The sequence below is a fragment of the Vulpes vulpes genome, chromosome 3, assembly GCF_048418805.1.
Source record: "Vulpes vulpes isolate BD-2025 chromosome 3, VulVul3, whole genome shotgun sequence".
NCBI lineage: Eukaryota > Metazoa > Chordata > Mammalia > Carnivora > Canidae > Vulpes > Vulpes vulpes.
The window spans coordinates 54,710,889-54,727,928 of NC_132782.1; the positions used below are offsets into that span (position 1 = coordinate 54,710,889).

Sequence of the window (17,040 nt, forward strand, 5' to 3'; positions counted from 1 at the left end):
CTCAGTGACTGAGTCAGTAGCAAAGCTGCCAGCACTGTGAAACCAGCCCTGATCAGGATGGTGGAGGTGGGCATGTGGCACACTCCATTCTGTATCTACTGGCTTTTGAAGATAAATAGCAGGAGCTTCTGCAGAGACTGTGTATGAGTGTGAGTGTGGGTGAGTATGTGTGGTGTGTATGAGTGTGTATGTACTTATCAGAGGACCTAATGATGGCTCTATCATAACCAATTCTCCAGAGGCCATGAACTCTGCTAGGCCTCAGAGCCCCATTGTCTGGCTGCCTGGGAATGGAGGACACTGGTTACATCCAGGCAGGTTCAAGCCTGAGCAGCCACCAGAGCCACATAGATAGCACCCTGAGTTGGACAGGCCAGGTGAGAGCTGTGGAATTTTCATTCTCCTCACAGCAATGAGCCACATGGAGGCAATTGAGGCAGTTGTTTGGTGTCCTGGGAAGGAGCTGGCCCTCTTCCAATGCTGGGTCCATAGCTCCCCCTCTGTGAACTGGCTCCTCAGGCTTTGGGGAGCTCAACTTACCCTAAATCTTAGAGGGCAGAACACGGTTCCCTCCAAGACCACTACCACTAGCACTTCCACCTGTATCCCTGCCTTTTCCTCTAGAGACACTTTCCCTCCATTTGTAACCACCATCACTACCGCCACCACCACCCTATCACCTCCACCTCTCCTCCGCCACCACCTTTAGCTCCAACCACATTCCACCAATTCCTCCATCACTGGGCTCCATCACTGCTTCGGCCAACATTGCTTCAACCACCACCCTTATTGCTACCACTTCCACTGCCACCATCAATGCCACCAAGGCTATTACCACCACCTCCTCTGCCACTACAGTCATCAGCACTACCACCACCTGCATCACAAACACCATCACTGCCACCACTATTACTGACACCATATCATCTCCATCATGACCACTACCACCCCATAATCTGAGTGCTTACAACATAAGCTTGTGTGTTGTTGGGGCCACACATCTCTTGTTACTATTTCTTATAATAGTTTCTCCTTTTGTAAAAACTCTTAGTCCATAAATCTCCAAGCATAGACTAGAAAACTAGCTAGTTTCATTCCTGGAATTTTAGTTCATGAGTCAGGGATTTGCATTAGATGACCTACAAATTCTCTTCCAGTTCCAAGATTCCTTGGTAGGTGTGTGTGTGTGTGTGTTTGTGTCTGATTATGCTCACACCTGTCCATGCCCATAGGCATGGAGGCTGCCAATTAGGTCTGGGATTCATCTGACTTTCCATGAAAATTCCTGATAGAATCTAGATCCAGAGTGCATAGAAGGAGACAAGGCACAATGACCCACTATACGTGTGTGAGCCCCTCCAAGCACATACTATTCATCATTGCTTTATAAACCAGTGGTGCTTCCCAGAAATCCTGGCTTTCGCATAGATTGTAGGTGTACAACATTAGGAAGAGTTATCATAGAGAATTAGAAGACTGGTATGAAGGATAATTTAGGCCTCTTATCCACTGAGTGACCTTAGGTGAGTCTCTTTGATCTCTCTTAGCTTCAATTTCATCTCCCTAGAAATGGGACAATTTTACCCACTTCCTAATATTACTGAGGAGATGAAAAGAAAAGACAATATGTGACAATACCTGATCCCAGGCCTGGAGCACAAAGGGCATTGGTTCCTTCCTTCCTCTCCCTCACTGCCCTGAGATCCTGCAGCCTTCAGGTACTTGGGGAGCACCATTGTTGATCCAGTCCTCTGAGACAGTGGGCTTCCTGTTCCCAGTTCTATCTCAAATGGCTCTGAAGAAAGAACACAGTGATCCTGTAAAATGTCACTGAATCAGAAGCTCAGTGGCTTTGCCAACAATCTGGGGAAGAGGACTCTAGAGCAGCTATAGGGAGAGAAGGAGAGGACACGGTCTTGGGCTTGAACTCCTAGATGAGGATGGACCCTAGGACTTCCATCTTTTTTGCCTCTTCAATATGGAAATGCCACACACACACACACACACACACACACACAGGCACACGCACCAATCCCATTGTTGGGGCAGAAGACAAAGACAAGTAGGGAGTGGTATCAGAGCCCCCAGAAATCCAGAAGTGGTACCCATGAGCTTTGATTGATTCATGGCCCACATCCAAATGACTGCCCAGACAGTGCCCTCTGCCACAGAACATACAGATGAAAAGGGGGTGGCCTCCCTGCCAGCCCCTTGTAGCAGGTTTCCTTGCTCCAAATTTCTTGCTTCTAACTGTATGAGTCTCTTACTAGCCTTTAGCCCAGGTCCCTTTCTCCATACCATTGGTCTCAGCAAGACTAGCAGGGTCTCTGGATAAGGACTGGCTGGTAAGGAGACAATGGACTTGCAGGCTGGGGTTGGTGACAGTAACCTCACCTCTGTCCCAGATGTAGCACTGTCCTAGAAAGGCCAGGGTCAGCTCTGGAATCAGAGCAGGAGGCCAATTGGGTCTGCCTCTTTAGTAGTCATGATGCTTCCTGGAAGGTGCCTTCTGATTTCCATCTTGGCTCATAATATTTTTTGAGATGGGAAGAGATTCCAACAGACCTTAGGGTTCATGTGTAGGCATTCACTGGGGGTGGAGACTTCACTAAGCCCTGAGGCCTAGATTTCACCCCTATTATTCCACATACCAGTTAGATGACTTTGGACAAGTGACTTATCCTCTTTCTTTTTGCCTTGCTATCTTAATCTGTAAAAATGGAAATAAATAATGATATCTATTTAAGAGGCTTGTGAATTTAAATGAGATTATTTAAATGAGTTATTTCTGGCACTTGAAGACTTTCTAGTGTTCTATAAATGTTAGTGAATGCTGCTTTTACTACAACTACCTCCACCACTACAACAATCACTGCCACTATCAGCAAAGCCAGTTGGAAGAGTTAACGCCACAACTCAAACTTACAATCAGCTTTAGTTACCATTTTAATCAGTGCCAACTATGTGAGCACTCTGCTGGGTACCTTCCTGACACTGATTAGTCTAGTTCTAACAATTAGCCTCTCCCTATAGCTGCTCTGTCAGATATGTAATTTTATAGCCATTTATAGATGAGAAATGGGGAGGCTTTCCTCAGGTCCCAAGGAAAATGGGGGTTAGCAAGGGAACCTTGCATATCCTTGATTTGGTATTTATCTAATTATTTCCGCCTTGCTTCATTCAAAAAGAGTTGAGGGCATCTGCAAGTCATCCGTGTGCCAGGTAACAAAACACCCTAAAAATTACAAAGGCAACAGAATCAATGAGCTCTGGGTTGGAATCCAGCCCTATCATTTACTAGCCAAGTGACTTGGAAGTGTTTCATAAAACCTCTGAGAACTCCAGCTTCCTCCACCCACAGACTAGCTAGGCAAACTGAAAGATATTCGTCATTATCCCCATTTTTCTGTTGAGTAAATCAAGATGCAAAGATATTGCAACTTTACAAGTTTCCAAAGCTATCAGGTAAGTTAATAACAGAGGCAGGCAGATATTGGCCCCAGGTTGATGTGATTTCAAATTCCAGAGCTCTTCCCAGTGCTCTGAGCTATCTCAGTGGTGCCCTTCCCAGGTGCAAAGCCGGGATGTGAACACAGCACAGTGCTTCCTGTCACGTGGTGGTGCTGTCCATTTTCCTAGGGGCACTGAACTCGAGGAGGAAAAACAGACATTCTGACTCCCCCATTGGTGCTTGCCCTGTCCCAAGTGACTAAATATCTCGATCTGTCTTTCAAAAGTAATTAAAAATCATACACCTTCAAGGTAAGGAGGGAGAGGATGGGCTAGTGGAAAGTGAGGCAACCCAGACTGGGCTGAGATCACTGGTTTGTTTTCCCTTTGTCCCCTATTCTGTGCACTGTTGCAGCCTGGCATTGGCCCCAACACACCATGGGAAGGTGCTCTCCTAAGGACCTCCGTGATCTCCTGGTGCTCAGACCCTGGGCCTTTAAAAACTTTTCCATCACTCAGTACCAGATATATACTAACAATCTGCTACACAAAGGCTTGGTGGTAGATGATTCAACATTTATAAAGGTTCCAGGCCTCAAAGGGATTTCAGTCTGAGGCAAGGAATGACAAGACGAAATAAAATACAATGCAAGGCCGAGGAGGAGACACAGAGGCAGAGACAGCTCTGAGCACCATCCTCACCCACCATCTCTCCCTCCTCCTTCTCCACACCTTACCCTTCTTCTCTTGTGGTCTCCATTTCTATGACTGAAGCTACCTCCCGCTTTTGTGTCTCTGGCCCAGGCCTCCCTCTCTCCTGATCAAGTCCTAATCATTCAGCTACCATTTTGATGGCCTTTGGAGACCAACATGGTCAAAGCTCCAGTCACCGTCTTCCTGCCACCAGCAGTCCCTTCCTGAGGAAAGGCATTGTTGTTCACCCTTAACACCTTTCTCTCCCTCATCCCCCCAATTTAATCAATCTCCACATCTTTTAGGAGCTTCTTCCTGCACAGTCCTTGAACATACCTGCTTTTCTCCATCTATAGTCACCTGGTTTGACACAGGCCTCCATATCTCGTGCCTCCACCTCAGCACACTGCTCAGCCGCCATCCACACTGTATCTGAATGATCTTGTAAAAAGCCAAACCTGATCTTGTACTTTCCTTTGCCTTTTGCATAAAATCAGAACTCCTCAGCCTGACCCACAAGGCTCTTCAAGGCCTGCCCCCAGTCTTCTCTCTCTTCCCTTACCTTCCCCACCTTCACATCCCATTATAATCCATAATTAGAGTGACTATTTTTTTTTTCATCCAAACCAGAATACTTGTGAGAGTGAAAGGAGGCCCTACTCATAAGGATACTGGGATAAACTGGGATTCCCCGGGACACACTCAGATGTAGGGTCATCTAATCCGTAACGGCCATCCCAGACCCCAAATGTATATGAGTTTTTCTCTGTCTTCCCCAGAACCTAACTAGCAACTTCCCTCTGTGCCTCCAGGCTCAGGTTTTCAGAGATTGAGAATATGTTTGTTCCAGCTCCCCTTTTCAAGGGTAAACCCAAGTTGTAGCCTCTGGCCAGCCTCCAGATTGGTTGGCTGCCGTTATGTCAGGTGACTGGGATCTGCTGGTGTCAATATGGCTATCCCAGGCTGCTCACTGAAGCAAGGCCCGTGAATGGGGACTCTCTTGGTGGGATAAGGGGCACTGGCCTCTAAGTCACCCTGTCTTTATCAATACTTCAAAAACCTTCTCCCTTCCTTGGGATCATCTGCTAGGAGGTGATAGGCTGGGCCCAGGCTCCACCAAAGTCCCAGTTCCTCTGCCATTCCCTAGCTACTCTGCCCCACCTCCCCCAGTACAGCCAATCCTTCTAGCTGGCTAACTTGGAGGATGTCCTTTTCCCCCAGCTGAATTTTCTTCTTTCTCCCTTTCAAATCCTGCTGTGCTGTTACCCAGTAATGGAAACAGCAGAAATCACTTTAGAAAGGAAGCCAGCTGGTTCATTAGTCTGATTAAACTCAAGCAATGGAATCTGAGCACAGTTCACATGATGAATGGTATGCCTTCTCCTTGGCCACAGTGAATTTTGCAGTGATTTTTAATCGTGGGGCTCAGTCACCCCTCACCTCTGCAAAATCGTGTGAGGCAGAGAGACAGGACAGGGTTACAGTTAGAAAATGTCAGGGCTTTCTGAGCAGAAGTGGTCCAGCCTCCCCCTTTTCCCTCATTGCAGGCCTGGTGGACTCCACAAGGTATGTCAGGCTACCTGAGTCTGTCAGGAAGACCCTGGTCTTCAGAGACAGCAAGATTCATCTTTAAACTCAGGTTTTGTCACTTACCAGCTGTGTGTTTCAAGGCTCACATTTTTCACCTAAAAGAGGGTGTAAAAATACATATCACAGAGTACTGTATTATAAGGACTAATAGGTACTTAAAGCTCCAAATGCAGTGGTTCAGAATGTCTGAAGGATAGGCAGGAATGGGGAAAAGTGAAAAATGAGTCAGGGCCAAGTCACAAAAGGTTGGGCAAAGGAGTTTATGGTTTTATATAGAAAGAATGGGGTAGGTTGTAAAAAGATAAAATTGTAGAACAGTGGTAAGATCAACTCTACATCTGGGGAAGCTGATTCTGGCTACAGGGCAGAAGGTATGGATTAGACTGGGAGGGAGAATGATCTGGAGAGTTACCCCACAAGAGTCTAAATGAAGGCCCAGAGTGGAGTAACAAAGAACCTGCCTCTCTTGCAGCAGATTTGGAAATCAGTGAGGAAGCAAACCAAATTGTCCTTGCTGAGGATCTGAAAAGCAACACGAGGAGACAAGTTGAGTGTGGGACACATTGAATTGGAGGTAATATTGCCAATGTTCCTTTTGACGGCATAGAATCCAACTGTTGGGGTGCACAATTAGACAGACCCTGTCTGAAGGGGTCATCTCCCCAGGCGCTATTTCCAGGGAGATGAACAGCCACACTAGCTAAGACCCATCTGAAATTTTCCCTGGAAATTCCTTTTGGAAGCTGTAAGCAACCAGGGCTGGGTCTGGAAATGCTAGAAAACTTATTCTAGCAAGAAATCTCACTCGCTCTGCAGAACACCAAAACCTACTATTTATTTTGCCTTCGTTGTGAATATGCCTTTTCTCTGCTGGTTCCCTGTACGGGAGAGATACGTCAGCTGCTTCAATTGGAGGATATAGCAACAGGTTAGTGGTCCTAAGAAACTGGTCAAAATGACTCAGAGGATTGCTACCACCTGGGGGGAAAGTCACAGTGGTGGGAGGACTGGCAGGAAAAAGCAGAAGCATCAATAGAAAGAATGAGACAGGACAAAAGATGAACAACCTGTATATAAAGGAGGCCCCAGAGGGATCTACAATGGGAGAGAAAAAGAAAGTAGAGCTCATGGTTGCCTGCAGAGGATGGCCTGGTGTAAAAGAAAGCACGTGGGTTTGGTTTTGGAACTCCACTGCCTTAGGTTCGAATTTTAGGTGTAAGCCTGGCTTTGTGACATTGGCCAGGTCATGGAAGCTCTCTTAGGCTCAGTTTTTTAATCTGTAGAAGTTTTGGGATAATACCTTCCTTGTAGGGTCAGGCTGAGGATTGGCCCAGCAAAGAGACAGTGGCGGGGAGGTACTGGGTTAATTTCAGTAGTTCTTACCTGGTACCGTCACTGCCACCCCAGCCCTGTGACCTTGGGCAACTCACCTCATGCCCATGAACTTCTGGATCCTTGTCCCTTCCTTGATGGGTATTGTAAGAGTGAAGTGCCATAACCTAGAAGAGAGTGCTGTCACATGTGGCACTCCTCCTTTCTCTTCTTCTCAAGATCCTTGAGATCCTAGAGAAGATTAGAAATTAAGTAGGAAACTGCACAGGGCTAAATGATACAGATCATTCTCTTAAATTACTATTAAATGTAAGTGTCAGCAGAGAGAACAGAAAAACAAGCATCCAGAATCCAACAAAATAAGCTGACTCTGATTTTGGAGATTGATGGCAAACTGGCCCAGTTCCTGCTCCTCCCTTTTTCTGAGGCTGCAGAGATGAGGTAACACCAATGCCCAGGCTGCAGAAGAAAATGTCTCCATGTATTTATGTTTTGAGTGTGATCTTTTAAAATATAAGAAGCAGACGGTCTTCTAGAACAAAGTAGCCCAATGATGCTTCCCACTTATATAGTAACTCAGCTTCTGCAGCTCAGTTGGGGACTCTTCTCTATCCTCCCTGACTGTCCAAAAGCCAGGGGATAAACAGCATATTTCTGTTTATTTATGCATTAAATATCATGAAGGGGCACTGGGTGGCTCAGTCAGTTAAGCGCCTGACTCTTGATTTTGGCTCAGGTCACTATCTTAGGACTGTGAGATTGGGCCCCGCATCTGGGCTCCATACTCAGCAAGGAATTTCTCTCTCTCTCTCTCTCTCTCTCAAATAAAGAAATAAATCTTTTTAAAAATGATGAAAAGGTCATGGAGCTGAAGTCCAAGTTTATATATATTTTAATGACCAAACGTGGGGGCAGTGAAGAAATCCAAAAGCTTGCAGTGATGTGTTTCAGGCTTTGCCTTGGGACCTGAGGAGAAAGACACAAGTCTACACTCCAACAACAGTGATATTTCTGGGGGAAATGTTTGCCAAGAATTGTGTGGTCTAGAGTCTCTACCTTCTTACCTTCATTACCCTTAGACCCACCGTCAAAAACCAGCTCATGGATTTGCATCACAGTGGTACAGTCCATGACTCCCAGAGACTCAGTTGGGCTCCTGTTGAGGGACCCAGTGAAGGGAAGTGGTCACTGTGAGTGTCCCCAGGAAATGTTTACCTGGGAGTCAGGGAGAGATAGGAGTGGGCAGCAGGCAGACCTTCACTTATTAGAACCAGAGACTAAGTTAATATCTCTTCCTTTTTCCTGTGACAGTTTCTACCAAGACATGAGGTATGGGGTGGTATGATAGGACTAATGTCATGCTAATGTGACAAAATAAATTTTGGCAACCAGCCAAAATATAGTAAATATTTGGCAACCAGCTCTAATGGGAGTAGAGTGGGGAGACCTGATTTATAGCATTTGCACATTGCAGTGGTGTAAATGCTCCCACCATGGCTGATTTCAAACTGCCAACATGATGTCATGCAATGCAGAATTGGGAAGAGATGCACACCATTGTCTCTAGCACCTCACTGGGTAGGGCTCTGAGACCGCCACTGCCTGCAATGTCAATAGGCCCCATGTGGAAGGCCCTGACTACCTTTGAAATACAGATAAGGGATTGTCACTGCCTCTAAGAAGTCTCTTGCAGTTCCCCTCCACCGACCCTCCCCAGCTGGATCCCCTGTGCCTCTCTCCCAGATCACTTGTAAAGCCCTAGTGTCATCATTTGTCCACACACCAGTCCTCCAATTAAACACAGGACCCCATCTTCATTGCCATATCCCCAGCACGAAGCAGAGTGCCTGAGACAAGTAGTTTCCTTAAGAACTCTTGGTAAATAAATGTTTATTGGACTGAGAGCAGAATGAATAAGTGGATGTTCTAAGGAGGAAAGAAGGAAGAATGTAGGAGCTGCCATCAGGCAGCTGCAAAGATGTGCCATAATAATTTTTAAAAAGATGTATTATGTAATCTTATGGATACCAGTGGTCGAAAGCCAGAACCAACAAGAAGTGTCAGGAAATCAGGTTTAGGGTGTCTTTGAAAAAAATCAATAGAGCTCATCACCCCTAGAAAATGATAGAGTGCAGGGCTCTTCCTATCTTCCACCTCTAAGTTAGCATCTCCTGCCTCTCACTACTTGAAAACTAGCTCCAGCCTATCCCCCCTGCTTCTAGCCCTGCACCCACACCCCAGCACGGGGCAAGGAGCTTTTGCTACTGCCACAGACATTGAGGGGACGTGGCGGGGTGTGTGTGCCAAGCCCAGAAGAGGTTGGGATCACTCAAAGGAACAAAGACATGGTCCTGAGTATCTCCTCCCAGTATATAAATGAATAAAAAGAACTCCTGGTGGGTGTTGTGGGTTTCTCCCTCAGCCTCCCTCCACTGAATGCTTGACTCTCTCCCCTTTAGAGTTTAACTCCACAGCAGCACCCTTCTCACCACCAACTCCTCTCCCTGTGTGGTCTATAATTTTTGCTCCACCTACTAGACTCTGAGCCTCTTAGGAATGAGATTACTGTCTGAATCCCCTAGCACAGCATCTGGTACATTGGAGGTGCCCAAGAAGCATTTGTTAAATGAACAAATTCACAAATGAGAAAAAAATAATCCGCTTCCTACACCTTCAATGTATATGTCCCGAATTGGCAAAACTCCCAGAATTGCACAGAAACAATTTGCAGATCAAGTAAGCTACCAAGCTATAGTCAGAGTTCTGTGAGAAGTCAATTTGGAAAAACTCTGAGTCCCCCAACCCACATCCTTCTAGGGCCAATTGAAAAAAATCTTTTTCTTAGAGACAAATAACTACAAAAACTTTAAAATACAGACAGTTCCCTAGTTAGGAACATGTTGTGTTCCAAAAGTCTATTTATGAAATTGTTGTTTGAAATTCAGAATACACTCTCTCATAGAACCATGTTAAGAAGAATAACTGACAATGTAGCTCTAACTGGAGACATTTGAAAAGGAAAATAATAGGAAGCAATAAAGGGATACAGAGAGGCAACTTTTCTTTTAAATATAATAAAATAGACATAGACTGTATCAAGCTACACAGTAGCCTTTGGACAAGAGGTGACACTGGGAAACAATCAAGAGAAATTATAAATGGTTTCTTTTTATTTATTATGGATGTTGATATTTGAGAAAAAGTCAATTTTCTCTACAGTTGTATAGGTTAGAAGGGATCCCTCGGGGGAGCAGCGTAGGCTGTGGTGAGTCACCTGCTAGTCTCGTTTAAAATGCAGACTTCATAATACCTATTCAGTCCCTGTTTTTGTGGATTATTTCTTTAAGCTCCCTTTTTCTTTTATAGGGTCCCCCTTAATATTTCTTGCAGAGCTGGTGTGATGGTCACATATTCTTTCAGTTTCTGCCTATCTTGGAAGCTCTTTATCTCTCCTATTCTGAATGAGAGCCTTGCTGGATCAAGTATTCTTGGCTGCATGTTCTTCTCATTTAGTACCCTGTATATATCATGCCAGCCCTTTCTGGCCTGCCAGGTCTCTGTGGGGAGAGGTCTGCTGTTAATCTAATATTTCTCCCCATATAAGTTAGGGATCTCTTGTCTCTTGCTGCTTTAAGAATTTTCTCGTTATCTTTGGAACTTGCAAGTTTCACTATTAAATGTTGAGGGGTTGAAGGGTTTTTATTGATTTGGGGAGCAATGTCCACAATAGCCAAACTGTGGAAGGAGCCTCGGTGTCCATCGAAAGATGAATGGATAAAGAAGCTGTGGTTTATGTATACAATGGAATATTACTCAGCCATTAGAAACGACAAATACCCATTTGCTTTGACGTGCATGGAACTGGAGGGTATTATGCTGAGTGAAGTAAGTCAATCGAAGGACAAACATCATATGGTCTCATTCATTTGGGGAATATAAAAAATAGTGAAAGGGAATAAAGGGGAAAGGAGAAAAAATGAGTGGGAAATATCAGAGAGGGAGACAGAACATGAGAGACTCCTAACTCTGGGAAACGAACAAGGGGTGGTGGAAAGGGAGGTGGGCAGGGGGTGGGGGTGACTGGGTGACGGGCACTGAGGGGGGCACTTGACAGGATGAGCACTGGGCGAATCGAACTCCAATAAAAAATATACAAAAAATAAATAAAATAAAATTTAAAAAATAAACTAAGTATTTTCAGATCTTTAGGTGTGGTTCTCTCTCCTTTCTGAACATTTATTGTAGTATAATTGAATACAATAAAACTGCAAATTTGAATTTAAAAAATGAAATAAAATAAAATGCAGGCTTCTGGCCTCTGCCTCCAGGGAGGCAGATTCAGTGGGTCCCAGGAAGAGAGAATCCAGGGATGTGGGTTTTTTTTTTTTTTAAGATTTTATTTATTTATTTGAGAGAGAGAGAGAGAGTGCGCATGAGCCAGGGGAGTGAGAGGTGGAGAGAGGGAGGAGCAGAAGGACAGGGAGAAGCAGACTCCTTGCTGAGCTGAGAGCCCCATGCCATGGGGGTGGGGGGGCTCAATCCCAAGACCCTGAGATCAGATAGTGAGCTGAGCCGAAGGCAGATGCTTAACCCTCAACTCAGCCACCTAGGCACTCCCAGACATGTGTTTTTTAACAAGCACCCATGAGAGACTGACCCAGGGGATAAGAGGACCACACCTCGGCCCTTCTGGAGGCAATGTCACATCACCTCAACTGGACTGATATGTCATCACCTGATGACACCTGATATGTCATCATCATTTCTCTGTTTGGTCTAGTGCCATGCCCGTCCTTCCTCCATCCATTTCTTTCAGTGGTGGGGGAAGGCAGCAGTGACTACCTGTCACTCCAAAGGATATGTTGGCATCAGGAATTTAGGGTTAAGAGCATAGGTTAAAGAGATGAAAGAAACCCCGTCACTCATTCACCTACATTTAGGGCTAAGATTCAGCTGGTATGCTGGTGAACAAAATAGCAAAACAAACAAACACTAAACCACTTTGTACCTCTTGGAAAATAGCCTCTGCCCTGAGTACTCCCCACCCCCAGCACTCCCCTGCCAGCAGCTGCCTCAGTTAAACTCTGCAGAATGAGATTAATAACATCTTCTTTGTAGAATTAGCATGTGTATGTAGAGTACTAAATACATATGTGCTTAATAAACGGTTATTTATTTCTATAATGATATTGCTTTGCAACTACTTGGAGAATCAAGACAAAAACATCAAGAAATACAGCCAGGCAGCAATAAACCAGTTTTATATAATACAGTTCAATTTGTTCACAAGTGCTATAGAATGAGAATTAAGGCAAGCTCAGAGCGGGAGAGTCTCTCTTAGAGGAAGTGGAGACTGCAGGCTGAGGTTTCTGGTTTCAAGTACCAGTTCCTCCACCCACCCATCCCTACCCCTTACTGGCTGGGAGACCTTGAGCAATCAATACCAGTGTAAAGTGAGGCTGATGGTGCTCTCTTCACACAGCTCTTGGGAGGGTTAAGAAGCCAGGTGCCTGGCACATGGGAGGTGCTCAGTTGAGTAGTAGCTCTTTAGAAAATTTGGAAGTGGAATAAACATTCCCTTGATGGTAGACTCGTAGGGCCAACAGGGACATTTAATTGCCTTCTTTAAGTTCAATCCAATATTATTGATCTCCCATTATGTACAATACTCTGTGGGTGATAGGAAGATGATGAAGATGTAGTCTTACGGAAAGAAGATCAATTGCAGCCACAGGAGGAGGGTGAGGTAGCCGGTTGTAAGGACCAGAGCAAATTATAAACAAATTTCAATAGACAGGAGAGAGGATAATTAATTAATAATTAGGGTAGGTGAGAGAGGTGGCCTGACAGAAGGAGTCAGAGAGAAAAAAGGCAGTTCTCAGAGAGGGATGAGTGTAAGGTAGGGTTGGATAATGAAGCCAGTCACCTTGTATACTGCTGGGTCCTTGAAAGGCTTGACTGGAGGTATGAGTAGATGAGTAAACTGAGGCCACTTAATGGAGGGCCTTGGATGCCATTTTAGGGAATATGAATTTTATTCTAAAGCAGTAATAACAATTCCATTTATCTGGAGCTAACAGGAATGATATTGTGCTAAACTTTTTATAGACATTTCTTCTAAATCCCACCAAAATATATGCATAAATATCATTAGTGAATTTTATGGATGAAGAATTTGAAGCCTCAGAGGCTTTTAAGTGAAGGGAGGGCTCTGGGGTTTGAAAGTAATTCTGGGAGCAGTAAATGGGAAGGATGGATGAGGTAGGTGACAGCACTTAGGGGCCTCCCCTCACTTCTGACATATTGTGACATGTGGTCCCCCAAACTGGTTAACAAGAGATGAAGAAGTGACTGCTATTTCTAAAAATGGACTGATGCTCTCAAAAGTTTTGAGTTGGGCAGGCTTTGAAGCATATGGTCATTTATGGAATGAGAACCTTTTCTTCCCCGTGGCTTTTCCCAGGGGACCCCATGAAAGCTTCCCCTCCAGGGAACACAGTGAAGGACACAACAGTATCCCTGACCAGGGCAATGGGAATGAACCAAAATTAGCCTCTTTACAGAAGAGGTAACTGCAGCTTAGAGACACAGACTCGGGTCTTCAGCTCTATCTCAATGGTCTGTGTCTCTTAAGCTGATGGCCTCTCGCTTTCGGAGGAGCTGGTGGGGGGGATCCCTACCCTAGTGTTGGGGCAGGACTTTAAAGGTCGTGAAGTTAAAAGTACTTAGTATCAGAGCCAGAAGGGCTGTAGAGACCGTTTCCAAACTCCTTATCTTACTAGTAAGAAAGCTGAGGCCGACAGAGGGGGCCAACCTGACTGCATTCCCAGGGCTGGATCCAGGAATCCCATTCATGATAAACTGTGACCAGGAGCGGAGCCTCTTCTGCACCCTCATGCTCACCCCTACCCACCCCTCACCCCGCCTGATCTCACAATGTCTCTTGAGTACAGCCCTCACCATCAAAGCAAAGAGGAAGGTGAAGGTCAGGACTTGGCTAATATCTGTTCCCAGCCTATGCTTGTTTGATAAGATGGAAAGATCCCATTAATTGTGGAATCAAGAAATAGCAGGAGGAAGGCAGCATGGAAATAATCTGGTATTTGTAGGTGAGAAAAGTGAGGCCCAGAAAGGCAAACTGAGCCCTCTGAGCAGAGACTTGAACCTATGTCTCCCCATCCCCAGTCACCGACCCCCCTCCATGACCTCAGCTGTGTGGGGTGTCATGTGCTATTCACTCAGTTGTTAGAGACAGTCCGATTTAAAAATTTCCAGACCCAGGTACCTGACTCAGCCCTGGTTTTGCCTTGGCAGGGGAGATCGGGCATCAGCTGCCGGCTTGAATGATGTGTTCCCCAAGCAACATGGTGAGTGTGAGCTGCCAACACTGAAGTCTCAGGGAACGTTAAGTGTTGAGCCAGTTAAACATCCAAAAATGCCCTGTCTCTCAGAAACAAGGGTGACTCATCGGAGTGCTTGCGCTATGACTGGGAATGGCATTACAGTGGCCAGAGGAGCTAAAACCTCACACTCACAACCCTCCAGCTTCTCTGCTCCTGGCCTCCTGCTCCCAGCTCTCTTTTCCAACCTAGAGCCAAAACACGGCCACCAGGAAGCCCATGGAGAACCCAGCCCTCCTCTTCCCTGAAGACTTGACGATTCAAGCCTGGAGAAGCTTTCCCTTCTCAAGCCCTGTGAATCCATCTATTCCATATAACTGAGCACTTGATTTTATACTGTCTTTTACTCCTTCTTAATCATTTTGAGTGTTTGTTTTATACCTGCATGGATGGCAAATGCTCTGAGGGGGAAGAAGTAAGCTTCCTTCTCCATACCCTATAGCACATCTTGGAGCATCACTGCAAGACAGAGACATGCTCAGGCTCACAGCTACTCCCAGCTTCAAGACCCTTTCCACTTTACCTTGCATTTATACACACAGCAAATGGTCGCTAAATCCTCACCTGTTTCCCTGTGGCTTCAGCTTTTTCTCTGTCAGCCTATGTCAAGCCTCTGTGCAAATTAGGGAAAGGCACTCCTTCCTCCAGGCAGAGCCCCTCCAGGCTGCGTGGCTGGGCCAGTGGAGCACGGCTGGACTTCAGCCCCTCAGCTAGGTGTCCTGTGCAGTGAGCCCCCTGCACCCACCCCAGGGTCTGGTTCCTCAGGAGGGCAGCAACCAGATCTCACTCGCCCAGGCCCTCCCCTGCTCTGCATTCTGACAGGGACGGCCTTTCTTGGGAAAGCTGGCATCAGAGGCTTCCCAGCTTGTTTCCCAGCCCCTTCTCTGTCCAAACCAAACAACAACAGAAAATGTCCCCCTTTGAGAGCTCTTCAGTATTCATGGCCTGAAATCTACACTAAGGGCAGGGCACTTGGGGGCCCTCTACAATAGGATCCCAACGTTCCTTCCCTGTGCCAAAGGCCCAGAACTCACCATGGAGTGTCCTCCTACCATGCCATCGGCCAAGAATGCCCTCGTCCTGCTGATCTTTGTGTTAGATCCCCACCCCGCCTTTCAAACACAAACCTTACCACTTCCCTGATGTCTCAAATAACCATTCTCCTTGGTGCTTCTCCCTACGCCCAACCCTCCCTGCCCCCCACATTGCTCTGACCTCTGTTACAATCCTACCTCCACATTTCAGTAGTGTGCAACCCAGTGGCCAGCTGTCTTCCAGCCCTCTGTCTGCACAGGCTTCTCTGGGCTCATCCTGCATCAGCCCAGATGCTAGACTCAGCCCCACCCTGAGTTCCCCAGAGGAGCCCCCTTACAAACAAACTAGGGAACACTATTGCCTTTACAAATGATTGTGTTATAGGAAGGGTGGAGAGCTGAGACTTCACAGCGGCACAACGAGCACCCGGCCCCTCCCCCCACGGCCACCCCTCCTTCGCAGCAAACTATTTAGGAATCTCTGCAAGCACTCCTGTTCTCTAAGTCTTTGGAGAATTTTTCTCCTTAGTCCTCCTCAGTAAGCTTCAGATCAAGTCAAGCCTCCACACTCCGTCTCTGCATTCCTCCCATCTGATGTATTCCCTTCCTGCTCCAACAGGGAGAACCCCCTACCTGCGAGCATGCACCCCCAAATCCATCACGATGCTCAGCCCAAAGGAGGCTCCCCCTCCGTTTTGCCTTCTTTAGAAAGTCAAGAATAGACAGAGCAAGAATGTTTTTCTTACGACACGGACGTGAGTGTGTTTTCCTCCACCGATAATGCAGTTCAGAAGGCAAGGACCGTGTCTTTCACACCCATCCGACCTAGCACAGTGAGAATAGACACAGTAAGCCTGCGACCAGCCTTCTCCTCTACCGGGGACAGGGACAGGTCTAAGCTCCTTCTGTCTTTCTTTCGCTTCTTCTTTCTCCCAAGGAAAGCCAGGGACTAGAGTCAAGGGAAAGTGTCTGAAGACACAGTAGGAGCGTAACAGATGGTTGTGAAATGAATGAGTCAGTGCGTGAAAGGGAAACAAGATAAAAGAAAAACTTCAAGAGCACCCTCCCTCGGGTTATAGCAGGCTGGCTAAAGGGAGCACGGAGAGCCAACCAGCATCATAGAATGAAATGTGAATGGTGAGTGATAGGGTGAAGTGTGAACACAGGGTTCTGGTGTCGGCTCTGCCTTCACTGCCATGTGGAAGCTCGGGGAAATCTCTGAACCTTGGTTCATCTGTCCCATCAGCCTGCGTGCAGATGGTCTACGATGGACACTGATCATCAGGGTCCTCAGAGCTGTCTGACATTCATGTTTGAGTCTCCTACCCCGGATGCCCAGACACCCAAGGCCCCTTGGCGCCTCTGCATCTGCAGAAAGCTTTTCTTGGCTGCAGTCCTGACCCGGGGACCTTCACTGCCTGCTGGCGGGAAAGAATTCTCAGCTGTGGAAAATGGTAAACTCTACATATTTTACAAATGAAGAGTCCAAACTCCCGAAGACTCTGAATGTGGTGTGAAATGGACAGAAGCCATCCTGCTGG

General features: G+C 46.3%; 1 long non-coding RNA gene across 1 annotated transcript; it reads right to left on the minus strand.

The window, feature by feature from the left end:
- Nucleotides 1–1,638: 1,638 nt before the first annotated feature.
- On the minus strand, nt 1,639–16,443 carry LOC112926288 (uncharacterized). The gene is made up of 3 exons (XR_003236300.2): nt 16,246–16,443; nt 7,164–7,296; nt 1,639–1,795 (listed from the first exon to the last, which is right to left on the minus strand). It is a non-coding gene; the product is annotated as an uncharacterized lncRNA (long non-coding RNA).
- Between the last annotated feature and the right edge of the window lie 597 nt (nt 16,444–17,040).